This window comes from Numida meleagris, chromosome 1 (assembly GCF_002078875.1).
Source record: "Numida meleagris isolate 19003 breed g44 Domestic line chromosome 1, NumMel1.0, whole genome shotgun sequence".
Lineage (NCBI taxonomy): Eukaryota > Metazoa > Chordata > Aves > Galliformes > Numididae > Numida > Numida meleagris.
Window position 1 is genome coordinate 131719455 of NC_034409.1, and position 12632 is coordinate 131732086.

At 40.4% G+C, this 12632-nt stretch overlaps 1 long non-coding RNA gene across 1 annotated transcript; it reads left to right on the plus strand.

Annotated features, from left to right (window-relative positions):
* LOC110406837 lies at window positions 1344-5147 on the plus strand. The gene is made up of 3 exons (XR_002443598.1): window positions 1344-1424; window positions 4722-4845; window positions 5006-5147. It is a non-coding gene; the product is annotated as an uncharacterized LOC110406837 (long non-coding RNA).

The window sequence follows — 12632 nt, forward strand, 5'->3', positions numbered from 1 at the left end:
TATTTGTGAAATGTCAATGATGCTCCTTACGTGCAGTATCCTGCTCTCCTGACTGTGGGGTTCACAGTGGTGTAATTTTCCAAACCTCCATTGGCTAGAGGTTTTTTCTATGATGTTGCCACGAAAACTGAGTTCAGAATAGGTCAGATGAGGTGCCATTGCTGTAGTAGATTTTGAGTTGGTCTTCTTTAGAAATGCATCATCTCTTGACTGGAGCTTTTAAAAGGTAAATTTAGGAACCTGGAGAATTTAGATAATCGTTAATGTCAATTTTTACATTGTTTAGGCTTAGGCTTGCTCAGAAAAGCATTGAAAACTACAGTTTGCTTCCAGGATTTCTTTTTGCTTGTGTTTAGAAACAGAATCATCTTATTTCCTTGGGATGTAATAAGGCAAATAACAAAGAAAAGATGGTGAAAAAATGTGGTTTTTTCAACCGTCTATTTTCATGTGCTTTGAAATGAAATCGAAGAAAGCCCCAATGTAGGGTTTGCAGTACTACAGATAAGTATACTGATTTGCATGGGGTTGCGCTGATGTTTTCTGTTTCTTCTGCTCTTTTAAACAACCACATTTCGTATGAGTATTTTAGGTTTGTGCGTGTGTGAAAAAGAGTGTGGGAGAATAGATTTGGTTATTGTGCGTAACTATTAACTAACTACTAGAATGCAGCATGACACAGAGTGGCTTACCCTTTTAGCATGGGAGTTTATTCTGAAGATGAATTTTGTATGTTTTCGCACCCTGGAAACATTTTCTTGCAAGTCACATAGGAAAATAGACTATTTTTCTTTTTTTCGCAGTACAATAAAAGAACTCAGGAGGAGAGAGATAGTACTGATTGTTCTTTATTAAAAAAACATATAACAAAAAAAGATTAGTTGGCTAAAGGTTTGATTCTGGAAACTTGGTAGCTTCGGAAGAAAAAAAACAAATATGATATAATCTGTGAGGTATTTGTTCTCTATAATGTGGTTGACATGCTTCAGTAGACTGTCTATGCTGATGGAGTAAATAATCTGAATGGTATGTGATGGAAGATACATTGAACGTATTCTCTTCCTTATTTTTTTATTTTAAGCCATAACTATACAATATTTCTTCTGCTGGTTTGTGCTTTCTTTGCTTGCTTTCTGGGATACTTTCGTCCTTTTGTGATTTTCCTGCCTTTCTTGCCTTTGTAAGCTAGCGCTGTGGATATGTCATGCTTTACATGCTTTACATTTTATTGAATGCTTCTGTATGGGAACCGTTAGGTCAAGGCCTGAACCAGTGATTGAGCACCTGGTGAAGGGGCATAGCCAGCCCTGGGAGTACAGGTGGAAGCAATTCAGCTGTGTGACCTCCACCCTCCCTAACTTCATGTAAAGGCTGGCAGCCACAAGGGAAGCATCTCTACTTAGAAATCACCTCCTCAGAAAGGGGTAAGTGATTCTTTTTTTTATTGTTGGATTGTGACCGTTTCCTTTCTTGTGTGATCTGAGACCAGTTTAAAGCAGCTATATCTGCTGCTACCTATCCATACGTTTGGCGTGCCAGCCAGGAGCACCTACAAAAGGCAGTATAAATTCTGAGATAGCTTTATTAAAGGATGTTGCAAGTTGGTTTGGATGGAGGAAATCCATTTCCCTGGAAAAGGAGTTACCCAGGCACGCCCTGGGATTCCTAGAATCCTCAGGCACAGGCTGATGTCCATAGTGGAGAGATGGGACCTGTTAAAGGGATGGGGAGAGCATTGCCAGTTCCCCAGCCTGAATGATGGCATAGTTTGAGGGTCTGAGAAAGGACGGTTTGATAAACAGAGAAAGACAGCTTGTGGCATCTAGTGTAGCTTGGTCTCTGTTAATGGCCTTAAATCAATTGAATACCTCGGAAAAACATCTTGAAGATTAAAATCAACTATTATGTGATCAAGTTAAACAGCTAGAATGTAAGACTGCTGTATTAACAGGTAAACCTATTCAAATTAATGTAATAGAACAAGTCAGGGCCTTGTCTCTCACAAACAAAAAGGACCCTGAGCATTCAGACCCCTATGGCCTATGACAATGTTGGACAGGAAAACTCTTAAAAAAAAAAAATCTGAACTAGAGGCTCCAGTGGAACTGGACCCTCTAGAAATCCAGCCAATAGTGACTCAAAATAAATAAATAAAAAAAAATCAAGAAAATCCAAGAAAGACCTATGGGGGTGCCACCTGAAGAGTGGCTTCCTCCCCAAACTACGATTCATGTTACTGTGTGCCTGTGTGCAGCCACTGAATTGATGGACGTAGTCCAGAAATTCTGGTGAAGGCCAAGGGAAAGCATCCTAGCCTGGCTGTTGAGGCTACAGGATATGGGAGCTGAAAGTGTTGTAGTAAATGGCCCCAAAATATCTAAGCTAGTCTCTATTACAATACAACCAGCCTTAAGACAGCAATTATATGGGACTGTCATACCTAAAAAGGAAAATAATGTCTTAATTCAATGGCATTATGGCAGCCTGCTGACCGACATGGCCTGATAAACTGGATGTATCCACCCATAGTGGTTTATGGAGTTCTATGGAAGAGCTCCAGAATTACATCCAGGAGCTAGCTATGGGAGAAGCCATCTATGAAGATACTTTTGAGAGTCCTGACTTGGTCAAATTCACCAATGATGAGAGACTTAATGCTACACCTATCTTCTTGGGAGAACAAAACATCTATTGCATCAATACAGGAATATATATTGGGCATAGATATACTGTGGGGACTTACTCTCCAAGCTAATATCGGAGAGTTCAGATTATAAATTAGGAGTGTTAGTGTCCCGGGGGCACAGTCGATTGTGTGGCCTATGCAAAACATGAGCCCATTTAGGTGCCCCAGCTGCACTGGATCACTAATATGAGACAGTATAGGCTCCCAGGAGGCCAGGAAGAAATCACTCGAACAGTACGAGAATTGGAAAAGGTGGGGATCATAAGACCAATTCACAGCCCCTATATTTCTCCTATACGTTTGGTCTGGAAACCAGATGGGACCTGGCAGATGACAGTCGATCATAGAGAATTAAACAAGGTCACCCCACCAAGTCTTGCCACCTTCCTGGAGACATTAAGTAGGGAGTTAGAAATCTACTGTTGTGTCCTAGACTTAGCTAATGCATTCTTTAGTATCCCCATTGCTGAAGAATCACGAGACCACATTCCAATGGGAGGGTAGGCAGTGGATCTTTCAGGTCCTACCACAAGGGTACCTACTTCCACCAACTTACTGCCGTAATTTGATTGCCTGTGACTTGACAGGGTTGGATAAACCAGATAATGTCAAATTCAATCATTATACTGATGACTTAATGCTGACTTCTGCCTCTTTGGAAATGCTTGAAAAAGCAGTAGGTTCACTGTTGAAATACCTACAAGGAAAAGAGTGGGCTATCAACCCACAAAAGGTTCAAGGGCCCAGACTGTCAGTGAAATTTTTCCGGAGTCATCTGGTCAGGGAAGATGGAAGTCTTAAAGTAGCTATATCTGCTGCCATCTACCCTTACAGCATCTATGACTGTGTTACTTCATGGATAGTGGCTTATGTGATGAGGAGGAGGATGTGCGTTGAGCCCAAACCCAGAATGAGTTGTTACAACCTGATGGAATGTATGCAGTGGACCCCAGACAAGACTTGACTGACTCTTTATATTCTTTCTTTTAAATTTACCTTTGTATTGCATCCTAAAAGGAAGAAAAATACAAAGGTAATTTCACACATCCCCTGTTTCTACCCATTTTCCCTTTTGTTCAGAGACTGTGGTGGTTTATGATGTTACCTCCTTTGAAGCTGCCGTTAGCTTGAAGTGTAAAACAGGCAGAATACAGTTAATGTTTATAAAAACCTGGGCTCAGTAGAGGTTTTGTTCCCCTGAAAATACTTGTGGGTACGTATTGCATAGCTTCAAGAAGGCATGTAAGTAGAATTAAGTTAGAAGCTTTATCCTGAAGTACCCCCAGGTCTTTGAGATGTGTGCTACAACACACAAAAGACAAGAACAGTAACATTTTCTGTCTCCCCTGTGCTCATTATTCCTCTGCTGCCACTGTACACAGCAGGAAAGAAAAGACAAAATATGCCAGTTAATGTGTATGCTTGTTCTCTTTTAAGGTGCGATGATAATAACAAGGACTTGATGCAGTTGTTGAGACAAACTGAACGTTAGTCCCTAGAAGTGAGCTAGAGAGTGGTAGCGCAGTTCACTTATGTCTTCAGCTACTTCTGTGATTGCATCCCATGTTGACATAGATTGGGCAAGGAAGCCTGTTGTCCCCTGGGTATCAGGTAGCACTGCGAACAATGTGTGACTTCTTTGAGGGAGGACCTGGATCACTGTGTTGTTACAGCTCATGTTAGAGCTCTGCTTGGCAAGGACCATGACTATCTGGAGTCAGCGTTTCACTCTGAAGAAAGGTAGAAAGCTCACCGAATTGTTTAGGTGAATTTTTTACTCCAGAAAATTTGGTGTTCAGTTGCTGGTCCAGATTGGGTTACTTAGATATGTAGGTTCTTTTGGTTTGTTTTTGCCCTCAGCCAACTCATGATCTTGCCCTAAATATTGTTGAACAAAAAAGTGACTGTAGTTGAAGGGGTTATTTCAAAAACTGTCTCATTCCATTATTTATTTTTCATTAGGAGGTTTCCCTGATGAGTATTATTTGTTTGCAGTTATTAAAATCCATATTTTCTCTTTCCCTTATCTAACCAGTGATGTGTCAGAGGAGTGCTTCCTTGTTGTGCATTATCCATGGCAACATCCCAGTGCTGCCTCAGCTGTCTTCCACTTCCTAGTGCTGTTCTTTGATCTTTTCTTCTTGCTCATTTTCTGTACTGTGAGTATATACAATTATACATGTGAAGGATGGGAAGGGCCACATTCAAGTCCGTAAGAATACATATTTTTTTTCTCTTTGAGCACGCTGTTCCTAATATCCATGCTTCTTGTGTTCTGTGTGTGTGTGTTTTTTTTTTTTCCTCCACCGTTTTTTTCAGCTATACCTAACTCTCTTCTTTGCCATGGAAGTGGGTGATTTAGTAAGTAATTTAGCCTGTCTTCACTTATTATATCTCTCACTCATATGGAAGCATGCCCACACTGTGTCGGTGAGGTCTTTACTTTTGAGGTAAGGTATGTCACAATCGCATTATAAATGGAGCATAGGAGAAAGTAACAGAGCAAATGCATCTTTGCAAAAGTAAAGAACTTACAGATAGGCAAAGGATGCTGGAGACTTCCCCATTTCTGAAATGGTGAGTAAGCCAGGATACCTGGGGTTTACAAGAAATAAGATTTATCTGTCCCTTTAAAATGGAAAAAAAATTGGCAATCAACTCCCCTACATATTGCATACAGGAACAAACAGTGAAAAAGCTAAGAAGTTGTCTTGACAGGGACATTCACAGTGGAAAAGAACTTGTGTGCTGTATGTCCCCATACCATCTGTGTACTCTCTCTTCTGGGTCATGACATCTGGTTCTGCTTGATATCTGGCTCTGATTTCAACATTTTTAGAGAAAATGAGACTTTATTCTCCCCAGAGACTGAAGAGAATAGAACACATGCTGACTACTGCAAGAAAAGCCAAGCTTTCCATAAAAATGCATCATCTCAGCCTAAATCTGAATGGCTTGATATACGTATATTTTAAAATGAGCCAAGGATGTGCCAGTGCTGTCTGCTGTTACTTTAAAAAACAAACAAAAAAAAAAACACAAAACAAACAAAAAAAAAACCTCCTAGTGTTGATGTGTTTGGCATTTTTGGAGTGTTGAGGCATATAGTTAGTTGGGCACCTCTAATAGGAGATGAACTAACTTATTTTTTATAATAGAGTCACGTCCAAGATGCTAACAACAGAGGATGGGAGAGGATCAGGGAGCGCCAGGGTGAGGGCTGGTGAGCAGTAACACCCTGCCCTGTAAAAACCACTGTAAGAATCAGTGGGAAAGTTCCCTCCTCCCCACATACCAGGGAAGCGAGCAGCAGCTTTGTGCTGTGCAATGCTCCCACCTAGTGATGTAGGGGGGGTAGGCAGGAGTGCATCTCTTACAGCTTGCCAAAGCCTTTTTACATCAGATTATAATGAAATGCTGTCACTAACAGTGGCATGCCAGCACATTGGAAGTAACATCAAGGAAGAGTTTTTTTAAAAAAAACAACAAGATATTCTGATGACTGCTGTTCTGAATTACACTGTAATTACTATTTTTAGTACTTTCCCCATCCTTTGTAGGAACTAGCAGAGAACATAGTGGAAAATGACGTTTTTGGCCTTTGTGTCTGTGCGTCTGTTAATTGTGTACCTCCAAATTATCTGGGAAGAATTATCCTCTGTAGAGTTGTTTTTCTTTATCAGTATCCAGCATAGACAAATTGAGACTGACTGCTTAATGTTGAGCAATTATTCTATCCCTATTGATTATTCGAGGCCAAGACCACAAATGTATTGCATTTTATTTCAGAGAGGCATTCCAACAAATTAACCACACGTGGTGGCTGGAAGTCTGTTACCAACCATGTGCTCCCTAGGCAATCCATAGCCCCACAGAGCACTTGATAAGTTGCACTATAGAGAATTTGTGCCTAGTTAAATGCTTAGATCACTGAGCTAGTCCCAAATGGATCCAATGAACACAGTGAGAGAGTCTTGATGTCTGGGATTCTGAAGAGTTTTTAAGAGCCCTGTTCTGCAGATGGGTGGTAAGCAAAATTCAGCAATCCTAGAGTCCTCAAAGAGGGATTGCTTCAGGACTGACTTTCAGTTTGTAAGCTAAAGACAGATTGCAAAATGACAGTAACTGGGAGTTTCAAACTCTGTCTAGGAATCTTTGCAAAAATCTCAGTGGAGTAGGCTGTTGTACTTGGGTTAATCCAGCTCAATCAAAAGATCCTGCTTTGTCTGAGGCAAAATGCAGACTGAGTTCCAGACCTACAGGCAAAGATGAACCTTAGGAGAAAGTGATTAAAGCAAATAACACAGGGATGTGGGACAGAGCAATTGGTAATGCTATTTTCTATTCAAGGAGCTCTCAGTAATAGATGGATTTTGTTGCGAGCACTCAGATGGCAATTCTTAAACTGTTACAGCAGTGTATGCGTTAGGATGCCTGAAGTCTCTTTGGTGAGTGAAGGGTGGAAGAGCTCTAGGCATGCTTTGTGTAGCTCTAAACATACAGCACTGCCAAAGCTGAAACTTTCTGCTCCATCTGTGGATTCGTCTCTGGATTCAACTGTGTGGTTCCACTCTTAGACTCAGTGGCATGCAGCTGCTCCTCTTNGCTTTCGTCCCCTGTAAAATTTTAATTAAATTAAAGGTGGAATAGAAATTATATATATAAATATTTCTTTGCATTAAAAAAAGAACAAAGAAACCAAAACCCAAACTTATTCATTCCTCTGCACTGTGAGTTACAACAGATCCTAGCTGGAAGTGAGCTAGGACCCTTGAGAAGGGACTACGTATATTTATCTCAAGGATGTGAATGATATAGGGTAATGGCTGTTTCCACTTAATAAGAAGTGGTGTGCAGTGTTAGATGGTCTTTCATAGAAAATGAAATGAAAATGCTTGGCAGTAGTGTAATGGGAAAGGGGATTTTAAATGAAAATGATTATTTTGCAAAGAAAACATGCCCTTTTTGAAAATAACCATAAGGCAGCTAAATAACATATCAACTGAGCAAAAGGCGAATTGAAAGAAGCCACACCCTTGTAAGATTGTGGAAGTGTTTATCCAATTTGACCTGGACCTTATAAGATCTTTGTGACCTGGCTGCTATTGAGGGAGAAGAGGAGAGGAATAATAAAACCAGTAGCATCTTGTTTAATTACTGATTAGGATCACATGTACCATTTGAGCTGCCTACAGGACATGTAAAACAGCTAAGTGCAGTTTTATCTTTGTATGCACCTCTCTAACACAGATGTACTTAAAATGGGTGTGTTTCACTGATCTTAGTTTTTCTATTCAAATATTACTCCAATCAGTCTGGTGATCTTCTGATTTACCAAGCAAGGCCACCTCCCACCTCACAGAGTTCTTCTCACAAGACCCAGCATTGTGGAAATTCCCTTTACTTAGATGCAGAGTAGATTCTTGCTTCCCCTAAATGGTGTGGGTTTGCCAATGACAAAGCCTATTCAAACAGTGAGAACAGAGTACTTGTGATAAGGAGGAGAAGGGGAGCAGGGGTTTTATGAACCTGTGCAGTCTAGCTGTGGAAGCTGTTAATTGTGACCTACACCGATAAACTTCAGCTCTGTAACAGTGTGGGATGTATCCATCGACAGATAATCCCGAATGGCTTGGAGAGGGGGGGGGGGAAAAGGCTTTTGACATGCAATGAAGTTTGGTTACAGATAGTGCAAGCCTACGTGCTCCTTGGGACGGGGCATTGTAGCAGCTGAAGGGAGCTTGCTGCAATAGCTCCAGCTGATGTTTTTCAGGACAAGGGCAGACTTCCCTTGCTGGGAAGAAAAGACAGAAAACAAGTGCTGGAGAAGAGCATGAGTAATGCTCTGCAGAGTCAGGCCAACAGTTGAGTAAGCATCTCACTTTCTCTTCAACAGTAGAAAGAAGAACTGCTGAAAATCTGTTATCTCTACAGCAGCCCTTCACCAGGCCTCTGGGCTGTCTCTCTGACTGTTGAGTGGAAGAAAGGAAAGGCGTTCTGGGCTCTCATGGTACTTTGATTTTCTGTCTCATCAACAACATCAGCATAGAGTGTGCATGTTTGTAGCTGATGCACTATGGTTAATTCAGATTACAAGGATTTTATCTCCAGCTCCATCAAATTCCTGGACTCAAAACAATGTTCTGTTGTCTAAACCCTGAAGTTTGGTTAATATTTTGCTTCTTCTTTGTAGCAAGAAAGAAAACCTCCACGATACTCACCAGGATTTGTGCAGCTTATTTGGCCTGCATTACTTCATTATTTCATGGCTTTTTGCCACTGCCTGTAACAATAGGTAGTAATGAAGTTGTGCATTTATAGTGAGATGCTTTACTCATGCTTACTCAGCAAGGGTTTAGACTTGAGCATCCTGCTGACTTTCTTAAGAGTGAAAAAGAGGTTTTCTGTTTGCTACAAAGTCTCTTGCCGCTAATGGGAAAGAAATTCCCAGAACCTAAAAGAAAGAAGTACCAGAACCCAGAACTGTTCTTTGAGCCTTGAAATCTACATGCAGCAGAGCTTATTTCCATTCAGATATAATAATGCTGAGTTGGTCTGCTGTTATTACACAGTGAACTACATCCTCACCCAGAAAGGAGATGGAGCTGTCTTTCACTGTTAAGGTGACTTTGGACCTTGGGATGTACTGGAAGTATTAAAACAGTCATATTTTTTTTTTTCTTGAAGGAAGCACTTAGCACTCTGTAGGTTCTTGGTTAACAAACACTTGTGCATCATTCTCCAACAAAGACAGGCTGAAGGATCTAGGCTTGTTCAGTCTGGAGAAGAGAAAGCTCTGGGGAGACCTCATTGTGGCCTTCCAATACATAAGTTTATAATTAGGTGGGAGACAGACTTTTTACATGGTCTGATAATGACAGGACAAGGGGGAATGATTTAAAACTATACGAGGGTAGGTTTAGATTAGACATTAGGAAGAAATTCTTTACTCAGAGTGGTGAGGTGCTGACACAGGCTGCACAGAGAAGCTGTGGGTGCCTCATTCCTGGAGGTGTTCAAGGCCGGGTTGGATGGGGCCCGGGGAAGTCCTACTCATAGCAAGGGATTGGGGCTGGGTGGGCTTCGAGGTCTTCCAACCCAAACCTTTCTATGATTCTATGAATAGGAAGTCACCAGGGAAATGTCTGCAGGCATCCTGTTAGCGTAGTCATCCAATGCAATTGAGTATCAGGAGGGGTATAATGCTTTTTCCCTGTTCTAGCATGGTCCAATAGGTGTTTATGTCCTGGCCTTACTGGTTTGCCCTGTCCTGCTCCCTCTGTCTGCCCATACTTACTCCAAGGCTGCCCTTTCTGTTGTACCAGCACAGTGGAGAAGCTGTCCCAAGAATCAAACCTGTTGGGGGGGGAAAAAGTATGTTTTTTCTGTTCCTCTTGGCCAGTTATTTCTTAGGCAGATCTGTTTTCTGAAAACTACCTATCCATTCATTCATCCATTTATCTATTTATCCTGTTTGTTTATTTATGGTACTGAAATGCAAGGAAAGCAAGAGTGGTTGGTTAGGATAGCAGTGTTGGTCAACCAGTCTATTAAAGAGAAATAGAAGTTGGATTTCATGAGAAAGATAACAGCCCCATTGCACTCATTACCAGAGTATGCTGTAGCAGTAGGAAGTTTGTACAAGTCCCTTGGGAGGCCAGAAGAGAAATCCAGCCAAAGGTAAATAAACAGAAGAAAATTAATGGATTCAGGAAATCTCTGGTGCTGAGAGCAACTGTAGGCTAGGAGAGATCTGTGGAGGAGTTATGGTATATGCTGGCCCTTATCTTACTCTTCATTTTTCCTAATAGTCATCACTGCGGAAAAATATTGAGCTAGATGCTGTGAACCAGTATAGCTGTTCTCATACTCCTATGAATGAAAATATAAAAACAGGACAATGATGAAACCTGCTTGGTCATTCCATTTGAATTTATGAACGCCACTGTCAATGAGCATTCTTTCATGTCCTTTTAAAAATGTAATTTATTAGTGATTTAATTCCATAAATGACAGTTCTTGGAAGGAATCATTTTGTATGAGTAGTAGGCTCTCCAAAATTTTTCTGTCTCTTTTCATTCTGTCAGCAAAGTTTGTTGTCATTGACAATTACACTGCATCAACAGACTCCACAGTTGCTTTAAATCCTCCTAGGAATTTGTCCTTTTGCCTTGATTTCTTTCACCCGAACTAGCTATTGTTGGTTCAAGATGTGAGTTTTCCAGTGGTAGTAGCAGTATTTTTTTTCTTTTCAACCTATAATGAACCATCAAACAGAAATCTGTTGGTGAAAACCACCCTGAGATATTTGGCTAGAGTGGGTGCTTTTGTCACCACTGTTCTATTGTCTTAATCTTTGGAATATAAATATTTGTTTCCTCGTTTTGCAGGTGATGCTCTTCCTGCTTTCCATTAGGTATTATGTTCTGACCGAATCTTCTAGGTGCTTCTTCCCATTAATTTTCCTTGATTTCAGTTACAAGATTTTGGCTCTTTCCAGACATTTTTTTTTGTCTCAAATGATTGAAATAGAAAAATAAGAGACAGTAACATTTGAATTCAAGTAAGCACACTGACCTACAATGAGTTCAGTTAGTTCTGACATATATAAAGAAAGGGGGAAAGAAAGGATTTGGGACCTCATAGACTTTTCTGCTGGCATGTTGCAGGGAGATGCATGGGCTAGATAGAAATGAAATTATAACACAGTATTTGGAATTAAACTTCTCTGAAAAGTTATGACGAATTTAACCTTTTAACCTTACATTCCACTTTTCTAGCTATGAGGGTAGGTGAAATTGACTATAACAAAATATGCTGATGTTGTTTAATGGTAGGATTTCCATTCTAGGCTTTCTCTTCTCCAACTCAAGAAGGCCCTTCCCTCCTCCTTCTCACCCTCCCACCTCCTCTACAAAAAAAGAGGAAATAAAAAAAAAAAAAAAGAGATAATCAGAATTAGTTATTTCTCTTTGCTGGCAAATGGAATTTCCGATAAGAAATTAGAGATGAAGTTAATGGAAAATAAGAGGGGTTGCTGATTAACTGACTGATTGAAAGGAAACATAACTGAAAGATATGGCCACTCTGAAGTGTGCAGTCTCAGGTTTTTTTAATTCATACTTTCATTCCTCTTCATGCTTGCTATGAAAGAATAAGAACATTTATTAAACAGTAATGCATTTGGAAGTTTCTTCTTGAAATCTGAAGATCAAAGATATGACCCTGCTTTCCTTATGACTGTTTCTTGAAAGTGTATTTGAGGTCAAAGTTTAGGTTTGATTAGTGTACGGAGTATCTTCTATGCTGGTTTGATGTGTTAACTGTCTGTTGTCATGTCCTTCTTATGTACTATTTCTGTTGCTAAGTGTATGTAGTTTCCATCTAGATTAAGTATTTATAAAATAGATTCATTTTCTTTTGATTTAGATTTTCTCATCAGACTTGCAGTGTGATTCTCATCATCCTGTAGAGTAATTGAGTATTTTCTGACTCTTAAATATATTCTCCAGAAAGACACCACAAATGGAACAGAATATTTTTAACGAGAATGATTGCTCAGGTACTTCAGTACCTCTGAGCTATTCTTTCAAAGAATATATAATGTCGGAATTGATTTTCAGATTTTCTCAGGCTGCCCAGGGCCCCATCCAACCTGGCCTTCAGCCCCTCCAGGGATGGGGCACCCACAGCTTCTCTGGGCAGCCTGTGCCAGCGCCTCACTGCCCTCTAAGTAAATAATTTCTTCCTAATATCTAATCTAAATTTACCCCCTTTTAGTTTTAAATCATTTCCCCTTGTCCTGTTATATCAATTCCTGATAAAGGATTGTCCCATCCTTCCTGCAGGTTGCAAGCCACGTGCAGGACCTTGCTGTTGGCCATGTTGAATTCTGTGATGTTTGCATGGGCCTTCATTGATATATCAACCACAGAATAGTTCTATT